At 39.8% G+C, this 19,578-nt stretch overlaps 1 non-coding gene across 1 annotated transcript; it reads right to left on the bottom strand.

The window, feature by feature from the left end:
* Positions 1–2,784: 2,784 nt before the first annotated feature.
* Positions 2,785–2,895, bottom strand: LOC150047039 (U6 spliceosomal RNA). The gene has a single exon (XR_016539574.1). It is a non-coding gene; the product is annotated as a U6 spliceosomal RNA (small nuclear RNA).
* Positions 2,896–19,578: the final 16,683 nt, after the last annotated feature.

The raw sequence follows: 19,578 nt of genomic DNA, 5'->3' as shown, positions 1-19,578 counted from the left end.
TCTCCCTAGTCATCCTACAGAACTGCTTCCCTCTGTTACTTCATAAGTATTAAAAGCTAATTGTTTTATTTTTCAATTAAATCTTACATGTGTAAGAATATGTGTCCCTATGTATCTCTGACAATCACCTAAAAACTGCACTGCCTGGGATGGGTTTTTTGTTGTTTGTGTTGTTTTTGTTTGTGTTTGTGTTTTACTCAAAAAGAACTATGAATAATTAAAAGCAAAGATGTTTCTTGGAGCCTGTGAGATTGAAGGAGATAAAATGGCTTTGATTTAAGAGGAGAGAGAAGGACACCGTAATCAACTCCAGGATTTCATAGACAAGTTTTGCCATTTTCATCAAGGGAACAGGCAAAACCGATGTAACTCAAAGAGCTGATTATCTCTTTTCCTGGATTATATACAAGGTAGTAACTTCAGGGATCAGGGATACAGATTGGAGCAGGTTTTAGGAGAAAATGATTGGGCTGTTCTCATTTAGAACCATCTCTCCTTTCTTCAATCCAAGCACCACAAAAAATGCAAATGGAAATGCACCTGGCATTTCCTTCTAATCAATATGCCTCTGGGGGTGGTAAATTCTCCCTGGCCTCCTCTTTTCCTTAACTCTGAGCTGGCAAGAAGAAGATGGATTCTCTGCTGTGTGACACCTCCATGGTGACACTTCTGGGACTTAGAGTCACACAGATTTGTAGCTAGGAGAGTGTGTGATGCTCAGCTACACTCCCTCATATCGTAAATTGAATTGTTGCCACAGGCTACCTACCTACACACACACACACACACACACACACACACACACCAGCTTATTAATAATCATGTTTGGGCCAGGAGTTTGGCCTAGTGGTAGAGTGCTTGCCTAGCATGCATGAAGGCCTAGGTTCGATTCCTTGGTACCACATACATAGAAAAAGCTGTAACTGGTGCTGAGGCTCAAAGTGGTAGCGCTCTAGCCTTGAGAAAGTCCAAGGACAGTGCTCAGGCCCTGAGCTCATGCCCAGGACTAGCAAAAAAAAAAGAATCATGCTATTTCACTCAATTTCAATGCATCAGAAATAATAAAGGTGTCCTCTTCCCCAAACCACTGCAGCACCTCTCCAGCATGTGCACACAGATAGGCAAAGATGTCTTCATTTATACAGGCTGGGATATTTCCTCAAATTCGGTGCTCACTATCCTTCATCATACTTACTCGTTTGATGTTAGACTTACCTAAGTCTGGCTTACTCACCTCCCTCTCCTACATGACAGATTAATGAGTGCCATGGAACATGCCTTAAACAATATTTCATTCGTTCGTTTCACTTGGCCAAAAAAACAAATGAAGGTCTGCTATGAGTTAGACACTACAAAACCCCCAAAGTATAATAATAAACAGAAAATGGGAAGAGCTGTAAACTCACAGAGCTTAAATTATCTGGAGGACCTTTGGTTAGCAAACACTTCTAGAGTCTGTAAGAAAAGAAATGAACAGGTATGTTGAGATGCTAGTATAAGGAGAGGGACTGAATTCAGATCTGAGTCAGGAAACTTCTTTGAAGAGGTACCATTCAAATGTTTCTGGAGTGTAATTTTGTTTCTTTACCATTCGTTGTGCGTTAGATTTATAGGCACATCCTATTGATTACAAATGAGGGAAATTGTGCAACCTTTGTTTCTTTGGTTCTGGCTTTCATTGCTTAATATAACTTTTTCCAACTCTTATGATTTTCTTATGAATTGTAGAATATCATTCTTTCTGATGGAAGCATAGAATTCCATTGTGTATACATTCCACATTTTCTTGATCCATTTGTCTACTGCGTGCATCTGGATCAATTCCATATCTTAGCTGTGGTTAAACAATGCTTCAATGAATAGAATTGTGCTAGCAGCTTTAGTTTGGCCTGATTTATCATAAATTGAATATATACCCAGGAATAAAATTGCTGAGGCATAAGGAATCTCTACATTTATTCTTCGGAGGAACCTGCATACTGCTTTTCACAGTGGTTGAACAAGTTTATGCTCCCACTAACAATGGGACATGATAAGTTAAACAGGACTTTTAATTTTCATACTGTGAGACCAGAGAAGGATATTCTTAGGAGAGGATCATAAAGGCTCAAAAACTATGTGCATATAAAATGATACTGTCAAAATGAACTCCAAGAAATGGAAACAAGATGTTGCATTATTTTAGTTTTTGTACAACTTTTTTTGTTGTTGCTTTAGTTGTTGTTGTTTATCTTCTTCTTCTTCTTCTTCTTCTTCTTCTTCTTCTTCTTCTTCTTCTTCTTTTCTTCTTCTTCTTTCCTCTTTTGTCACTGTTCTGTATTTTTGTACTTTTTGCCTTGTATGTGAGTTTATCTCTTTTGGGGCAGGTAAGGGGAAATACAGAAATTGTGAGACAAGGGATGAACTAGTTCAACAGTCATACTTACTAGATACTATGTTGAAAATAAACTATACAGCTTGTGGGGGAAGGGGCTCAGGAAAAAACTTGGAGAATAAAATGGAAGAAATGACACTGTTCAAAGAGCAATGTACTATTTGCTGACCTATCTAACTGTAACTCCTCAATATATCACCTTTAAATAAAAAATTTTTAAAAAAATATCTCTGGAGGAGAAGGAAAGATGTGGGGATGCAGAGGGAAGGAAGGCTGCTTCCTGATAGAAATATCATTGTGGTAGAACCTGGTATACTTAGGAAACCTGATGTGTTGGTTTGCTAGGGGTGCCATGACAAAATACCCCAGAAAAGGTGACTCAGACAACAAAAAAACTGAAGGGTTACAAAAAAAATGTAGAACACTTCACAAGTTTGCATGTCATTTCTGCACAGGGGCCATGCACATCTACTCTGTATCACTCCCATTTCATTATATTTGTACTGCCAAAGTGAGCACAAGGTATCATTTCACACAGGGAGTTTTGGAAGGGTGTGATTCAGTCCAATAACACTCCATGAAGGCCAGTGGGGTTGAATCCTCTTATCTCAATGTATGAGAGCCATCAATGGGCAATAAACCAGTCATCATGCATTTAAATTCGCTCTCAAAATGATGCTTTGAGAGAAGCATGGAAAAGAGATTAATGTTCCAAAAGTAGATGTAGAGAGGCTAGCCAAGAGCTAGAAGTGGGGTCGGCGAGGAGGAGAGAGCCATAAGATGGGGACTGGGAGACAGATTGCCGACTCTGTAACATAGGAAAGTGAATGAATGAATGAAAATATGAGTTAATGAAATCCACTGAGTGAGTGGACTTAGCTGATGTTCATGGTGACAGGTCTAGATTTTCCCTAATTGTGATAAAAATTAGCCCTATCATCAATCTAAGTTTCCACCTTTCATGAGAATTTCCTGGGTAACAGTGTGGGCATATTTATGTCGGGGGATCCTCTTTATGAAAAGAAAAAAAAAGATCCTTAGTTCTTCCTTCCCAATTGCCACAGAGGAGTTCTTGCTTTGAGGGAGAGGAATATAAGAAAAGCATTTGTGTTCCCCTTGCTCTAGCTTCCCTGGGATGCCACTCTTGATGTGCCTAATCCATCAGCCTTCTGCCTGCTGACAAAGCTCTCTGCCTTTTGTAGTTGTTGTTGTGCAATACCTACTTGTCCATCAAAGCTGAGAGTAACAACCATTCCTGAGTAGTTCTGATGACTCAGGTTAAGCTGGAGTGCCATTTTTCTCTGACCAGGTTCTCATGAGGCTTTCTCCTAGCCTTGTGCTACAAATACACAGCAGTGTGGATTACAGTAGCTCTCTCTCATCCATGGATAATTCCCATACTCCCAGAGGATGCCTGAAACTTTAGAACCACATTGCACATGAAGATGTACATATAGAATTATTTGCCTAGCTGAATGCTGGTAGCTCATGGCTGTAATCCTAAAATATTCAGATCAGAGTTCAAAGCCAAGTCAGCCAGGAAAGTCCATGAGATTCTTTCCTTCAATTAACCACAAGAAAACAGGAAGTGGAGTTGTGACTCAAAATGCTAGACCACTAGCCATGAGCATAAAGAGCTCAGGGACAGCTTTCAAGCCCTGAGTCAAAGCCCCATGACCAACAAACAAAAAATAAGAAAAGAAAAAGGGGAAAAAGAATAATTTTCCTATTAGGCACAGGCAGAAATTAATGATAACTAATAATAAAACAATAATTATAACATACTGTAATAAAAATTGCTTGAATGTGCACTTTCTCCCTGTTCACTTTTCCCTCCTTCCCCCTCTGTCTCTCTCTGTCTCTCTCTGTCTCTCTCTGTCTCTCTCTGTCTCTCTCTCTCTCTCTGTTTCCAACTACCATATTACACTGTGCTTCCCCTCCTTGTGAAAATGTGAGATGATACACTGTCACATGATACAATGCAGAGCCTGATGGTTATAGAGGGACTACTTGAACACAGCACCACAATAAGCAAGAATTGATCTGATAATTCAGACAATCACTAAGTGACAAGTGAGTAATACATGCAGCATGAACATGTGGACAGGAGGGTGACAAACATCAACAGCAGAAGAAAACAGAACACAGAATCTTACCATGCTACTCAAATGGGGCATAATTTAAATATCACAAACCCTGAGACTTTCCACTTAATATTTTCTAATCATGGTTAATTATGGGAAAGTAAAACCTTGAAAAGTAAATTACAGGTTGTGAGAGATGACTGTTTATGCTGAATGACTCATCTCTCTGCCAATCAGTTTGACCTCCAGCTATTCTGGTGGTTCCTCTGTATTCAGAGCTATGCCTAGAACACTGGAGATGTTCAGTGTATGTTTATGTTCAGTTACAAGTTTCTTCTCAATGCAAGGTTCACAAAGATTAGGGCTCCTCCTGCATATCTAGGACGATCAGATTGTGTTTCATATCTTCTTACCTTCTTACCTAGGAAGCAATGGACAGCACAATGTTGCAATCCCTTTCCTCTGAAGGTCAAATGGAAATCTGAGGATCATCAGAGCTTGGTGAAGACTCAGCTTCACCAAGCTATGATTTACATGGAGCCTTAAATCAAAGACATCTAACAACATCTGATTTCAGGAGATCTGAAAAAAAAAATCTCTCATGAATCAAAAACAGAGTCTCAAACCACCCTAGTCAGAATAATCATTCATCACCTCAGCCCAACACATTAAACTGATTTGCTAAGTATCCAGCTTAAGTATGAAGGAAGAAAAAAAACGCACATTCTAATTAGTAATTTTTAAAGTAATTTTATACATACTTTTATGATCAAACAATGCAATATAAAACAAATATTTAAAACTTATCTTAAAACATAGCTACACTGATAAGCATAATTTAGAAATCTTTAATGAATTCACCTCAATTAGCCTTTAATTAAATAGCTCATTAAAAGCTGATTTGAATACTGCTCATGGAGAAATCCTCGTTCAACTGTTGTGACAGAACAGGAAGTTAATGAAGTTAAAATTAAGTGCAATTTTGAGGGAACAGTCTGAAAGTCATAAAGCTGTAAGTGGAAATAAAAAATCTCTGAACTTTGCCTGACACCGGAGACATTTCATAACAAGTAAATGCTGAAGTAAGTGGGACACTGGAAGCTTCAGTGGGACCACAGTTTATTAGAGATACCAGATAATGTTTGATAAGTGAATGAATGAATGAACAGCCAATATAGATCTCTACAACTCTGAGTTTAAGTAAGAAGGTTGAAAAGCAAGTTAAAAAAAATCACAATGATGAGATGCCTATCATGTATCAAATGTTGTTTGTTTTTTTTTTTTTTTTGCCAGTCCTGGGCTTGGGCTCAGGGCTTGCACTCTACCACTTGAGCCTCAGCACCACTTCTGGCTTTTTGCTATGTATGTGGTACCGAGGAATCGAACCCGGGTCTTCATGCATGCTAGGCAAGCACTCTACCACAAGGCCAAACTCCCGGCCCTGTACCAAATGTTTTGAATGAATTGTTCTTCTTTATTCCTTCCAATAGCTCTTCCCGCTAGTGGTCAAAATACCATGCTTTTTAAAATTAAGTATTTTATTAAATATTTAAAATTAAATATTTAAGGTAATGCACACAGGGGTTGCTGTTTCATAAATCAGGAAATAAGTAGGTTTCTTTGCTGACAATGGTACCCCCAAAATATTATTCTTACCACACAGATGAATAACGAAAATAATTGTGTGGAAATCTGAGTTGAAATTCCAATACAAATGGAAAAGAAGAGAACCTCAAAGATTTGAAGCATGTAAGGCCCCCAGAAAGACATACTTAAAAAAGAACAATAAATAAACAAGTATATAGTCACAGCCTTTTAATTCTCACACCCCTAGGCTCAAGTAATTCCACTAAACATATCCCCAAGCTGATGGCTTGAATGCCATAGCTCTGTCATGTCTGCGGTGCAATACCCATCCATTGGTTATTTTAAGTCAATCTGCACAGGAAACTCCCTCCACAGAAATCGGGGGGGGGGCGTGGTTAGCAAGGCAGACACTGAAGGACAGACACAGCCTTCTGTGGGAGCCTTGGCTGCCTTAGCAGGATGAACAAGGCATCTTGGTGAGGAAAAAAAGGGAAGAAAATCAAATGGAGACATTATCCAGAAAAATCACTCTGACCAAAACTTTCAAGCAGCAGAACAGAGAGAGACACAGAGGGTGGGGGGAGGCAGAGGGAGGGAGGAAGGAAGGAAGGAAGGAAGGAAGGAAGGAAGGAAGGAAGGGAGGGAGGGAGGGAGGGAGGGAGGGAGGGAGGGAGGGAGGGAAGGATCACATTTGATATAATGAAGATGACCCCAGTCCTTAGCACGGAGATGGCAGTGGTAGGAAGGCCATCAGACTAGAATGGGTCACCTACTTCCTCTTCAGGCCTTTCCTCTGGAAACTGACACCCTACACACAGCAGCTGCTGCAGGCCAGGGAACAAACATTGACTCACTGAGCCAGAAATCTTTTAGTATCTCCATAGGAGCCACAGCATGGAAGTGGAGACCCTGCAATGAGTGGAAAAAATGGATTTCACATGCAGGAATCTCCTGTTCTTCCTCAGTATGACCAGAGGGCCTTTTTCTCTTCATAATATCAAGGTCTGGGCACTGGTGGCTTACTCCAGTAATCCTAGCTACTCTGAGATCTAAGGATTGTGGTTCAAAGCCAGCTCAGGCAAGAAAGTCCTATGAGACTCTTACCTCCAATGAACCTGCCAAGAAATGGAAGTGGAGCTGTGACTAAAAATGGTAGTGTTCTAGCTTTGAGCAAAAGAGCTCAGGGACAGTGTCCAGGACCCAAGGTTAAGCCTCATGATCACCTGCAATAGCAAAGCAAGATGTTCCAAGAGAAATACTTTTGTCTTAAAAAGCTAGTAGCACTTTCAGAAGGACTTAGGGCCTTACCATGTCTTACAGTTTCTGCATGAATATTTAAAAGTTTAGAAATCCCACTAACCCTAATTCTGTTCTGAAACAGGCATGAGTCTTAAAAACAAACCATTAAGTATCATGGCAATAGACCTTTTGTTTTGTTTTGTTTGGGCTTTATTTTTCTCTGTTTTGTTGCTGCTTTTTAAGACAGTGTCATTTTGTTGTCCAAGTTGTCCTCGAACTCTCCCTAGACTCTTGCTACAGTCTCCCAAATACTAGGATTCCAGGTGTGTGCTACTATTCTCATCACGCCAGCACTGCTTATGTCTTCTGCATACTCACAGAAAAGTCTATCTCCTGCGTTCATCTTAATTAATATTTCCTGGGAACCTATTATTGGAGTAGAGGACCCTTCCACTTTTACACATTGATTATATCAAATAAGGATGATTAGATTTCCATTTGTGTTAGAAGTTAGAAGGGCTCTGTGAATTAGAACAACTACATTAGACTGCTGGGGAGAACGTCAAATTAGGCCTAACTCTAAATCCTATGCTCTCTGATGCATAAGACAAAAATAGTGTGGAGAGAAGGCAAATGACCTCTCCAATCTGCAAGAGCCATTGGAAATTCAGGCTGGGTTCTGTGTCCTACTTCTGGATTTCAGGGTTTACCTAAATACCCACCCTCTTTCTGGTGCAGCACATGCTGGCCACCAGATAGATATCTGCTGCACCAAAGCTGCATATGCCAAGGTTAGAATTTTCTTCAAGTGCTTTCTATTTTCCCATGCAAGAATTTCCTGCCACACCACTTTTTTAAATCCCTAAACCGACTTTACTCTCAATGACTAAGTTGGAAATCACAATGCACTATGGATAGGAAACATAATATCTCTGTCCCTGTCTATTTCTCTAGCCAAACTCTTGCTTTTCTATGTTCCAGGCTCTCGGGCTGTGTGCTCAATCCTTGAGTGCTGGTATTGGCCCTGGATTCCGTAGTTAAACTTTCTTCCCTTTTTGCTTCTCCCTTTATCTGTAACTTCCTGTTCATCCAACCGTACTTCAAAGAGGCTTTCTCTTTCTTTGTCAACTACGTAAGTACTCGTGGGTACCATCTCATGAGATCCTGTACTAATTCCTTCTTTGTGGCATCTGGATTCTATGCATATACTGAACACCTGCAGCCTCCACTAGGGAAATCTCCAAGAGGGAGAGATGCTGTCTCTTTCTCACCATGGGATTCTCCCAGCTGGTGCCTAGTAGGTGCTCAATAAATATGTATTACATTAACAAATACATGAATGAATAAAATGAGTGTGTGGTTATTCAAAATGAGTAGGTGAGCAATTCTAGGATGTAAAACAAGTAAATATTTAGATATTCACATCTGTGTAAATACTTCACTCTTGTGTCCTAGCCAGATAGCCCCCAGAGGCTCACTGAATTCCCTTTTTTTTTTTCACTTGCCAAGATACTTCTTGTCTATAAACCTGGCTTGTGCCATGTCTGCACTACTGGGATGGATTAAGGGACTTTGGGGAAAGTTGAGTCACAGACATAGATTTAATTTTCAGGTCATGAATATCACATGGGATGTGGCATCATTACGCAGAAGGTGGCTGATTCCTAATAATCCATGCCGATTTTCTTGCAATGACTTCTTTGGTCCTTCACTTACACTGCCCCATTCAGGATCTGTTTATTCAAACAGTCATCCTGCCGTCCACAAACCTAGCCATCCATTTGCTTTTCTCATCACCAAATCTTTGCCTAAAACTTCCCCTAATCACCATGGGATCTTCACAGATGAGTGTTTTTGCCAACTTGTACCCTAGTTTAAGTGTCTAGATACACTCAGAAATGAAGCTGACAGCCAAAAATAAATAGAAGAAAAGCCTCCTTTCTTTTCATTTATATGTCAGAAATCTACATAGCCTGACAAGATTCCTTATCTCCTATCTTCTGGTCACAGTAAATGTTTCCAGAGAATACCTATTTGGGGCACCATGTTTACATTGGCACCAATCATTTCAACTATCTAGCTGCCATATTTCCTATTGGCTAAATTTAAAATTGGGACCTTCAAAGTCACTAAGGCTGATCACTCTTGTCTGTCCAATCCCTTCTCTTGTTAGGTTTGCTTGCTCATCAATGACTCCTCTTCTTAATAAGAAACCTAGGAATCATGCATGCCCTTCAACCTCCCCTCTTCCCTCCCCCCCCCCCACAGCCATCATTCCATGATATTTTACTTCTTTGGCATTCTTCCCTTCTCTCCCCCATCATCCCTGTGCCCAAACTTGTCTCTCTTGGGCTGCTCCGAATTCATCTCAACACTGTTGTCATCACAAAGGGCATAAAAAGAAGTTTCTATACCAGGATTCCATGGGTTGCTGAGATGAGAAGGATTACAAACCCTGACTTCATGGTTTTTATGTATGGGGAAGGTACAATAAAGTCCAAATGTGTAGGCTCAGAAGTAGATTAATCATACTCTATGTGTTGTAAATAGTAATAGTGGAAGAGGACATGGTAGGGGCAGTAGTCACAGAGTGCACAGCAAGTGTGAGGAATCTGATGCAGCTTGCTCTAAAAATTAGGCGGATCTAAAAATATTCCCTTGGAGATGCTCTCCCTTTCTGAAAGCAGTGATTAGGCTGGAAGAGGGGCTTGGCCAGGAAGTTTCTCATAAGCCAAGGCTTTGTCAGCCCCCAGGAGGCCCTAGGGAGTCTTTGTTCAAAGAGCAGATGCCTCCACAGGCAGAGTGCCTGAGTTCTGAACTGTGTTTCTCCATTTCAAGACATGTATCTATACTTGTCAGTGAACTCTGTTTTCATGTGTAAATGTACTTGACTCCGGAAGGAATTCACCAGGTGTCTTGTCACCTGTCAATGCTGGATGAGATCCAAGTTTATCTTTTCTGCATCATGTTCAAGCTGAATGCTTCTACTACTAAGCCCAGATGTCCAGTGGATTCCAATACTAAACTTCTACTATTTCTTCTTGGTGGAATGTAGGATTGGGTGTTAGGTGGATGCTCATCCCAGATGCTGATTCGAAGACCCAAAGGTCTCTTGACCTTTGGTGGTGACCTTTGATGGCTTTCCCATCCTTTGAGTTTTAGAAGCCAGGTTGGATGCTTTCTGTATCTTGCCAGAAAGGCTAGAGAAAAGCTTTAGGGTTATATTGGCTACGTCTGGGGAGGTTTGCTGTTCCTGACTTTATACTATCAATAATAACTCAGCTCCAAGCTCCATTTACAAGCAAAAGAGGCTAAGAAATATGTTCCAGTGGTACTTCTAGGCCAAAAAGGAAGTAGTGTTTTTGTGAGTACCTAGAGGTTTCTCCCATATTTTTCATAGTAAGCTGTGGATGGCATTTCCCATCTGACTCCTGTAGTTCAGTGTGCCCTTACTTTTCTTCATGAAACCACATTTTCCATTTTGTAACTGATAGTGAGGAGCTGAGTCTTTTGGATCCAGTGACTTGGAATTTGACTAACAAATGTATTGTTACTAAGATTTAATGTAGAATGACTATCTAAAACTCCCCTTTAATTTAAGAAAGTATAAGGTCCAGAAAAGCAATTATTCAAGAAGTGAATACCTATACCTATAGGTAAGGTAATTTTAGTTGTTGGGTGAAAATTCCTTTGGTTCAAATAAATGGTAAAATCCATGTCTGTGCTGTGCTGTGCTGTATATGGTGTGGGTGTGTATGTCTACGTGTATGTGTGTGTTTATGCTCATATCCAAAAGATTTTAGAAGACATAATATGACACTATACCAAGTAAGAACTTACTCTGAGTGACTACATCTTAGGGAAAAAAGCTCTTAGAATTATAGGGGTGAATGTATTTGCTGAGATCAGTCTTGACGGCCCAAGCTTAGCAAACACATTGGTGGTTATTACAGTCTCATCCATTTTAGAGGTGAGTAAATCAAGTCTGGGAGATATTAAGTAGTTTTCCCCAGGGTGGTACAGATATGAAATTGGTGGTGGATACAGACCTGAGAACTGAAAAAAATTTAATAGGAGAGCTATCATCAACTGTCATTTCCCCAAACCTGGGAGGTTTTAGGCTTTACTGGGAAAATGCTTACTTTAATACCTCATGTAACTCACTTATAAACATAGTACATTATTACTGCCTAGACATTTGGGATAAAGTAGAAGAAATGAACATTTAGAGTACCCTCCACATAAAACTATGTTTAAAATTTTTATCAAAAATGCAAACAAATAATAATACTTTAAACTCATCTACTCTACATGTCACACCTTCTGACGTAGTCCTGGTTAAATAATTATTTGGCCTATTCTTCTCTATGGTTATGAAGCTCCCTTGAGATCCTCTATCCCTATATTTGCTAAAGTCAAACTAATATCAGGAGGAGTTCACACTTTGCTTTTATTGAGAAATGTGTTTTCTAAGACAAAACAATAATTTGGGCAACTATGAATTCAAGCTGCTACTCCACATACCAGACAAACTTCAGAGAGGATGATGGGGCCCCTAATGACATCATAGTGGCTCTGCGATTCTCCCAGAGACCAGTCACAGAGAATGGGAGGCTCTGAGCATGCTATGTCCAACTCATGTATATTGCCTCCTGCATCCAGTCATCACCCAGTCCCATCTCCCCTTCTCATTCTGCTACAGATCATAAAAATATTTGAAAACTGGGTACTGGCAGCTCACACCTATAATCATGGCTACTCAGAAGGCTGATATTTGAGGTTCAAAGCTAGCCTTAACAGTAGTCTATGCAACTGTAATCAGCAAAAAGGTGGAAGTAGAGAAGCCTGGATAGTGACCTAGAGCTTGCCTAGCATGCACAAAGCTCTGGGTTTGATTTCTCAGTGCCACAAAGAAAAAAAGCTGGAAGTGATTCTATGGCTCAAGAGCACTAGCTTTGAGAAGGCTCAATTAAGAGTGCCTAGATCCTGAGTTCAAGACTCAGGATTGTCAAATAAAAAGCTGGACATAGTGGTGTGGCTCAAGTGGTAGAGCACCAAGGGAAAGCAAGGCCTTGAGTTCAAGTACCAGTACTAGTACAAAAAAGGAAGAGAAAGAAAGAAGGATGGAAGGAAGGGAGGGAGGGAGGGAGGGAGGGAGAAAAGTAGGATGGAAGAGAGATAAAGAATTATTTTAGAATATTAGAGTTTAATAAATACGTCCATTAATTCTCTGAAATGGATCAGTGTGTTTTCTGCACAAACGGCATATAAAAGGTAAAGTTTTATCTTCTGATGTATTTTGCGTTTAGAATCTAGGAACTGGTCCTGGGACACTGATTCTCTTTAGAGAAAGGGAGAGAAGGGCATGCTACTAGCCTTGTTTTTTTTTCTGAGGAGAAACCTGAAGCTGTAAAGCATGCATTGATTTGTTTAAACATGTCAAATTCAGGTGCAGAAACTCAAGGTAGCAACCGGTAGTCTTTAGCCAGGTGGAGGGGGGAGGGGAGAAGTTCCCATAAAAGGGCTCCTCTCTTGTAGGTTGGAGTAAAGTCTTAATCCAATATCTAAAATCTCCTTAATTCTTGTTACCTTCATCATCAACAAGGTTCCACTGGAGCTGGCAGCACCTAGATTTCTCACATTATGACTGTGATTTAAAAAAATATTTTTCTTTCAAAGAATGATCCAGCTTTAGGTATTCTGTTCTAGGCACATCTAATACACTATGACAGTACCCAATCTGGGATCACACCTATGTTTGTGACTTGTAGACAGAGGCATTGTAAGAGATTACAAATAATCACTTATATATATATATATATACACATACACATAAGCATATCCCAAGATCCATTCTACAATAAGTTTCTATTTTAAGGATGTTGGGAAGCTCAAGGTGACCATCACAAATCAGCTTCCTCCATTCACAGGATCAACCAAAACTAGCCTGCATCTTCTCTCCCCCTGAATGGGCACCATAGAGCAAAGCGCTGTGCTCATCACTAAGCCATCTAGCCATGTATTTGTCACATTTGAGATAATAATCACAATCACCAAGCTGTACTAAGAAAGAAGAAAGGAGGAGAAGAAGAGAAAGTGAACGTGAAGGAAAGTAGAGGAAGAGGGAGGGAATGGAAATGGAATGGAGGGGAAAGTGAGAGGAGAGGAAAGGAAGGGGGAAAAAGAGGAGGAGGGAGAGGGAAGAGAGGGATGAGGGAAATAAAATGTAAATTGTTAACTTTAGCATGCATTCTCTATAATCTCTGTGTATATAAAAAGGTACCTATGTCCATTGTATCATTCCTTGCAATTATACTTTTAAGGCTTAGGCTGATGTTTTTTATCTAGGAATTGATTTGAATTGGCTAAGAAACCTGGGACACAAGGTAAGCATTAAAATGAGCCTTGCTTCTTTCCCACATTGCATGTGTATAAATTACCTGCAGTGTGAGGTTTTATTATTAATCATTTGTGCCAATAAATGTCTCATTAAACCTAACTTTCACTTATGGGGTATGCAATTGTCATTATACAAATATTATTTAATTACTTAATAGCTGAACTATTAAGAAATCTGTATTTAACAGATATTCAAACCATATTCATACAGAGCTTTATCCCAGGGACTATTTGAGAATTTCATAATCTTTGATTAAAGATGGTAGTTCTTTAGTGATTGTATTTGGATAAGCTATGTTGTCTTTATAATAAGGTATGTTAATATTAAAAAATGATTAATCCTTTTGAAGCGAAGAGCGGTCTCATGGTCTCCTACCTTTCATCTCCATTCTATGAATTATATATTATTCTTTCACTTCTATATCCTCAATGCTTTGCCCGCTGTGTAGGCTATTATACACTGACCCATCCATATAGCTCATGAGATTTCTCAATTTTTTATGAACGTTCGTAAATATGGAGGAAATGAGTGCAAAATTTATAGCCAGTTGGATCAAATCTTTTTTTTAAGGAGGAGAAGGTGGTCATATTTGTCAGAATGAATGGTTTGAGTTTAAAGAATTTAGGTTAGGTTTGGATGGCAAGTAAGGCATGTGTAAATCTAGATTTCTTCTTTGGTTCACTATGTGATTAAAACATTTGGTTTCATCACAGTGTTTAATATTTTACAGATATTCACATCCTAATATAATTCAAGGAGTGGCTTCACTTCAGATATGGCCAGTTCCACAGTGACTTGAAGCCTAAATCAGAAAGGAGATGGAGTGAGCATATGATATTCAAGAAAGCATTGCAGAAATCACTCTATGAGAGAATATAAGGAAGACTCTGTGAGACAATGAAGGCATGTTCATATCTTTTTCATTCATGGATATATATACATATATAAATATATATAATATATCCTAGAAAAGGGCCCAGAACATCAGGTTTCTAGAGTTATTTGCCCCAGTGGTGATGGGTGGAGGATGCAGTCAATGCCATGCCAAATGGGGTTGAATTGACTACATGGTCAACTTCTAAGAAGGAAGCAAGCTGCAGACTGTCTAGAATAAAGACATGGTCCTAGATTTCAGGTAAATACACAAAAACTAGAGCTCACTGAAGCACCACAGGTACCAAAGGTGGGTGGAGTTTGTGTCTGTCCTTTCCACTTACATATTCCCAAACATTTAGTGATCTCTCAGACTCTACTTTGAGGCAAAAATTGTGTCAAGTGCTGGAATCTACAAATGGAATGCCATGACACTGGATTAAAAGAGGGAAAGTCAATCTGGTGCCAATTCCACTTGAGCTCATCCAGGCTCTGCAGGTGATGAGAGCCTCAGCAGAACTGCCTCCCATATAGTGGTCTAGATGGCAGGGCTTTGAGAAAACCGTATAATTTCTGCTGCTTCCTGAGTACCATCAATCCTCTTCAGCAGCAGGGGCTTAAACATGCTAAAAACTCCAGATGATATTCGTCTTTTCTTTTTCTTTCTTTCTTTCTTTTTCTTTCTTTCTTTCTCTCTCTCTCTCTCTCTCTCTCTCTCTCTCTCTCTCTCTCTCTCTCTCTTTCTCTCTCTCTCTTTCTTTCTTTCTTTCTTTCTTTCTTTCTTTCTTTCTTTCTTTCGTTCTTTCTTTCTCTCTAGTGCATTTGAGCTGGGTCCAGCAGTATGCCAAGGACTTTTCATATATTGGTAGATTACTCTCACAATAACACAGAGAAATAGCACTAGTATTTCTTTCCTAGTGTTTACATTTCATAGATAAGAATCCAGATATTAAGTCAGTTGCCCAAGATCCCCCCTCTTAGATAATATATGAGAAGTCCTGAGTTGGAATTCAGATCCTTCTCAGATCCACTCTCTGGAACTCTCACCAGAGATGCAGGTAGCAGGACTTCAGATGAGATGGGAGGATCAGAGAAGTAGGTGATAAGGGGGAAAGACTGGAAGTGTCAATCTACCAGGTAGATTGAGTGAAGCCTGCATGTAGAGAAGACAGGCTACACTCTGCTATGGAGCTCAAGTTGGACAGAAAGCAGGAATGTGCAAAGGCATTCATTCATTCAAGAAATATTAATGTAATACCTGCAAGGCAGGGCAAGCCAATAATACAATCAATGTCGGACTTAATGTAGTACAAGAACAATGAGGCTTTCTTTGGGTGGAGTTTTCAAGCCAGGAAGAGACAAATCAATCAGATTTTAAGAGGGTCCAGCAGGACACGTGCTGCATTCTGTATGGACCCAGAGGAGCTACTCTAAATCCAGGCCAGTTGTCCAGGCAAAGGCAATTTTATAGAAGAAAGCACAAAAATTTACTGATGTCTTTAATTGAGAAAGACATATTGGAATAAGTGCCTGGCTCAAAAGTAGTTTTTAATATTATTTTCATTAGTGGTAGTTATGGAAGAGAATCAAGGGGATATACAGAGAAATGCACCAAAAATAATCAAAATGAGTGTTAATCAGGATGCCCTAGAAAGCTGGAGAAAGCAAATGGAGGTACGAATTGCAGGGTTGCAATTTAAACAATCTCCAAAGCAGCAGCCATTGAACAGGATCTGGGGAACAGAGTCAAAGGCCATACCAGAATCTCTGCTTTATCTCTTTCTTTCTTGCTTTCTTTCTTTCTTTCTTTCTTTCTTTCTTTCTTTCTTTCTTTTTTTTCTTTCTTTCTTTCCTTCTTTTTCTGTGCTTAGATTGGGAAAAAAATAAGACCTCTCAGATATAGAAATTCTTAGTCACTGTCTCTGAGGACCAGATTATTGATCATGTTTGATTCCTTAAACCCAGCCCAACTTTTCCCCTCTATCAGCAGTTTAGTGGGTTTAACTAGATTATGTTTCTGCTCCAGCCTGCTTTGTGAAGTGCTTGTGAAAAGGCTTTATAAATCTTTCTAATAATGAATTATGAGCCACGCAAAAGGCTGCAATATCTCCAGGGCCTTCCCTCCCCCCCCTCCCCTGTCCTGCTGCTCCAAGGTAGAAACTGAACCTGATTCATAGATTCTTCTCTGCACAGCCTTGTTTTCTTTCAAAGACAAGAGAACATCACAACCTTGAGCTATCTGGTAGAAATAAAAGATTGATGCAAACTTTACTATGGAAAATTCTGAGTCTTTTCATCCAAATGAGAAGATGATCGAATATTACAAAAACACGTGGCAAACTTGAAGAGAACTTATTTTATTCAACCGCTCAGAACCTTCACCCCGAGAGAGACTACTTTATGTGGAAATAAATGAATTACGACGCGTGTTCTTCGAAAAACAGATTTTCCTATGGAAATTTTGAATGCAAGCATCGGGCAGCTGCAAAATGTAACTATCTCATTTGGAAAGTGCAGAAAACAGATGACTCCCACCTAGGACCATTTTGGCAACACCCACTAGCTTCTCTTCCCCTTTAAGTCAGGAGGAAATATGCACAACCCTGCCTGGGAGCCACAAGAAGTGACATTAGCTGAGTCCCTGGTAGGGAAGGGACACAAAGAGTTAGAGAATGTGGTGGTGGGTGTTTGTCCTGTAACTACACTTGAGAGTTTATATCTAATTGTCCTGTTCATAAAGAAGGACTGTGACATGCCCTCCTAATGTATTATGGGAAGAAGACGAGGAGCACGAATTCCTTTGGGAGATAGCATTTATTTACAGCAGTGCTCATCCAAGTCCAGCCAAACCTAGACCAACATGTGATAGCAGACCTGGTAACTGTCCCCATGGATACTGCCACCTTCGGAGCAGTTCATGAATGAAACTCTAACCAGATTCTGTCTCTGACACAAACTAACAAATGAGGAAAATAAATGACCACCTACAAGATAAGAATAAGTTTTAAAACTTGAAAGGACAAAGTTAACAAACAAACCAGGCATTTCATATAACCTCCAAGTAACAAAGAAAAGCAACATACAAATGATGGAGAGGCAGAACTATATTCTACTACTATTACTATTATTATCATCATCAATCATCATCATCATCATCATCATCATCATCATCATCATCATCACTATTCATCCTGGAACTTGAACGTAGGGCAGCTCTGTCCCTAAAACTATTGTTTTGCCATTTAAGCCACAGCTTGGCTTCTGGCTTTTCTTTTTGCGGGGGGAGGGGGAATTAGTTGTAGAGTTTCACAAACTTTCTTGTCAAGGTGGCTTCAAACCTTGATCCTCAGATCTTAGCTTCCTCGGTAGCTAAGATTACAGACAGAGCCATTGGAACCCAGTTTCTACTATTATTCCTATGTGTTTATTTTCTTGTTCTGTGGTATTTGGGATGGAACCCAGACACTCATATTTTCTGGTTAAGCATTTATATTGAGATAGGCCCCCAGATCCACACTCTACTCTTCATAGCACAAAGAAATAGCAATAGTAGGTGCTGGGAGTATGAAGCCCTGGGTTCAATTCCTCAGTACCACATACAAAGAAAAAACTAATGGTGCTGTGGTTCATGTGGTAGAGGGCTAGCCTTGAGAAAGTTCAAGGACAGTACCCAGGTGCTTAATTCAAGACCAAGGACAGACAAAAAATAATAATAGCAATAGAATTAGAACAGCAGCATCATCATTAGTATCGTCTATCATTTTCACTGGCATCAGGAACTCTGCTAGACATTTCGGATGCATAGTTTTTCAAGTTCAGTCTCCAAAACAATATTGTAAGAAGAGTATTTTTACCTTCATGTCACAAATACCTAAAATGGGGAATAGTTGGTATATTTAAAGTCATCTGATTGCGCAGTGCAGTCATAAGAGTTCCAAGTTGCTTAATTTAAAGATTCACAGACATTGTCAATAATTTGAGTTGTTTCTACTTTTTCAGTCCACTTTAAAAACACAATCACAGTGAGCCAAAGTGTGCCATCATTCGTGATGCAATTCCAGGCATTAGAAACAGGAAATCACATTGCCTTGAAGCAGAAAAGGGGGTTTTCCTTTGCCACAGGTCTTTTTCAAACATAAGAAAGTCTGTTAATGCATCAGTCTCTATATCTTGCTGAATGGAAGTGGATCCCAAACAACTGCTTTCCCCGTGATGATATGTTTTAGCAGCTCTACAGAAGACTTTCATGTACAATCTGATCAAGAAAGCAGGTCTTACTGGCCAAAAAGGGTCTGGGCTTCCCACTCTCTCATCATCTGGCACAGAGAAAAGAAATGAAGCCCAGCGTACTGCAGAAACTTGCACATTGGGTAAGAGCTGTGTGTTCCTGATTGGCCAATCTTTGAGAAGGTCCTGGATCCACTCACCAGTCTTTAGGTTCTGTGTTTCTTGGTAACAAGGGAATGATTACAAGCGTTCTAAAGCCATAAGAATTCCCGTGGCATTCTGACTACTGTCAGGAACACAATGACTCTTAAAAAAAAAAAATCAAAGTATGGTTCCCTGGGGACAGAAAAGTGTCCGAATCTCTATGTGGCTCTGCTTTAAAATCCTTCCCAGAACCCTTATCAAAGATAAGTGTAAAAAATACATGTAGGTTGATTTTCTGAACCAAAGTAGCCAAGTATTGTCTCTCCTTTTCTTTGTTCTTCCCCCCTTTCCTTTCTTCCTTTGGCATCTTCCCTCTTTTACTCTTACTTTCTTCCTCCTCCTCCTATTTCCTTCCCTCCTCTTCCCTCACCTCCTCCTCTTCCTCCTCTTCCTCCTCCTCCTCCTCTCCCTCCTCTTCCTCACACTCTGTGTTTACCTCACTCTCCATTTTATATTGCTAAATGTTGATGCTTCTGTTCAAGATGTATGTGATGCATTGTTCCATCTTCTCCACTGATCTTGTGGAGGAGATTTATCACTCCTGCCAGGCTCTCACCTCCAGGAAGGTCCTGTCTTGTCTGAATCAACTT

Source organism: Megascapheus bottae, chromosome 24, assembly GCF_031878675.1.
Source record: "Megascapheus bottae isolate mThoBot1 chromosome 24, mThoBot2.hap1, whole genome shotgun sequence".
Lineage (NCBI taxonomy): Eukaryota > Metazoa > Chordata > Mammalia > Rodentia > Geomyidae > Megascapheus > Megascapheus bottae.
This window is presented reverse-complemented; position numbering and strand designations above follow the sequence as displayed.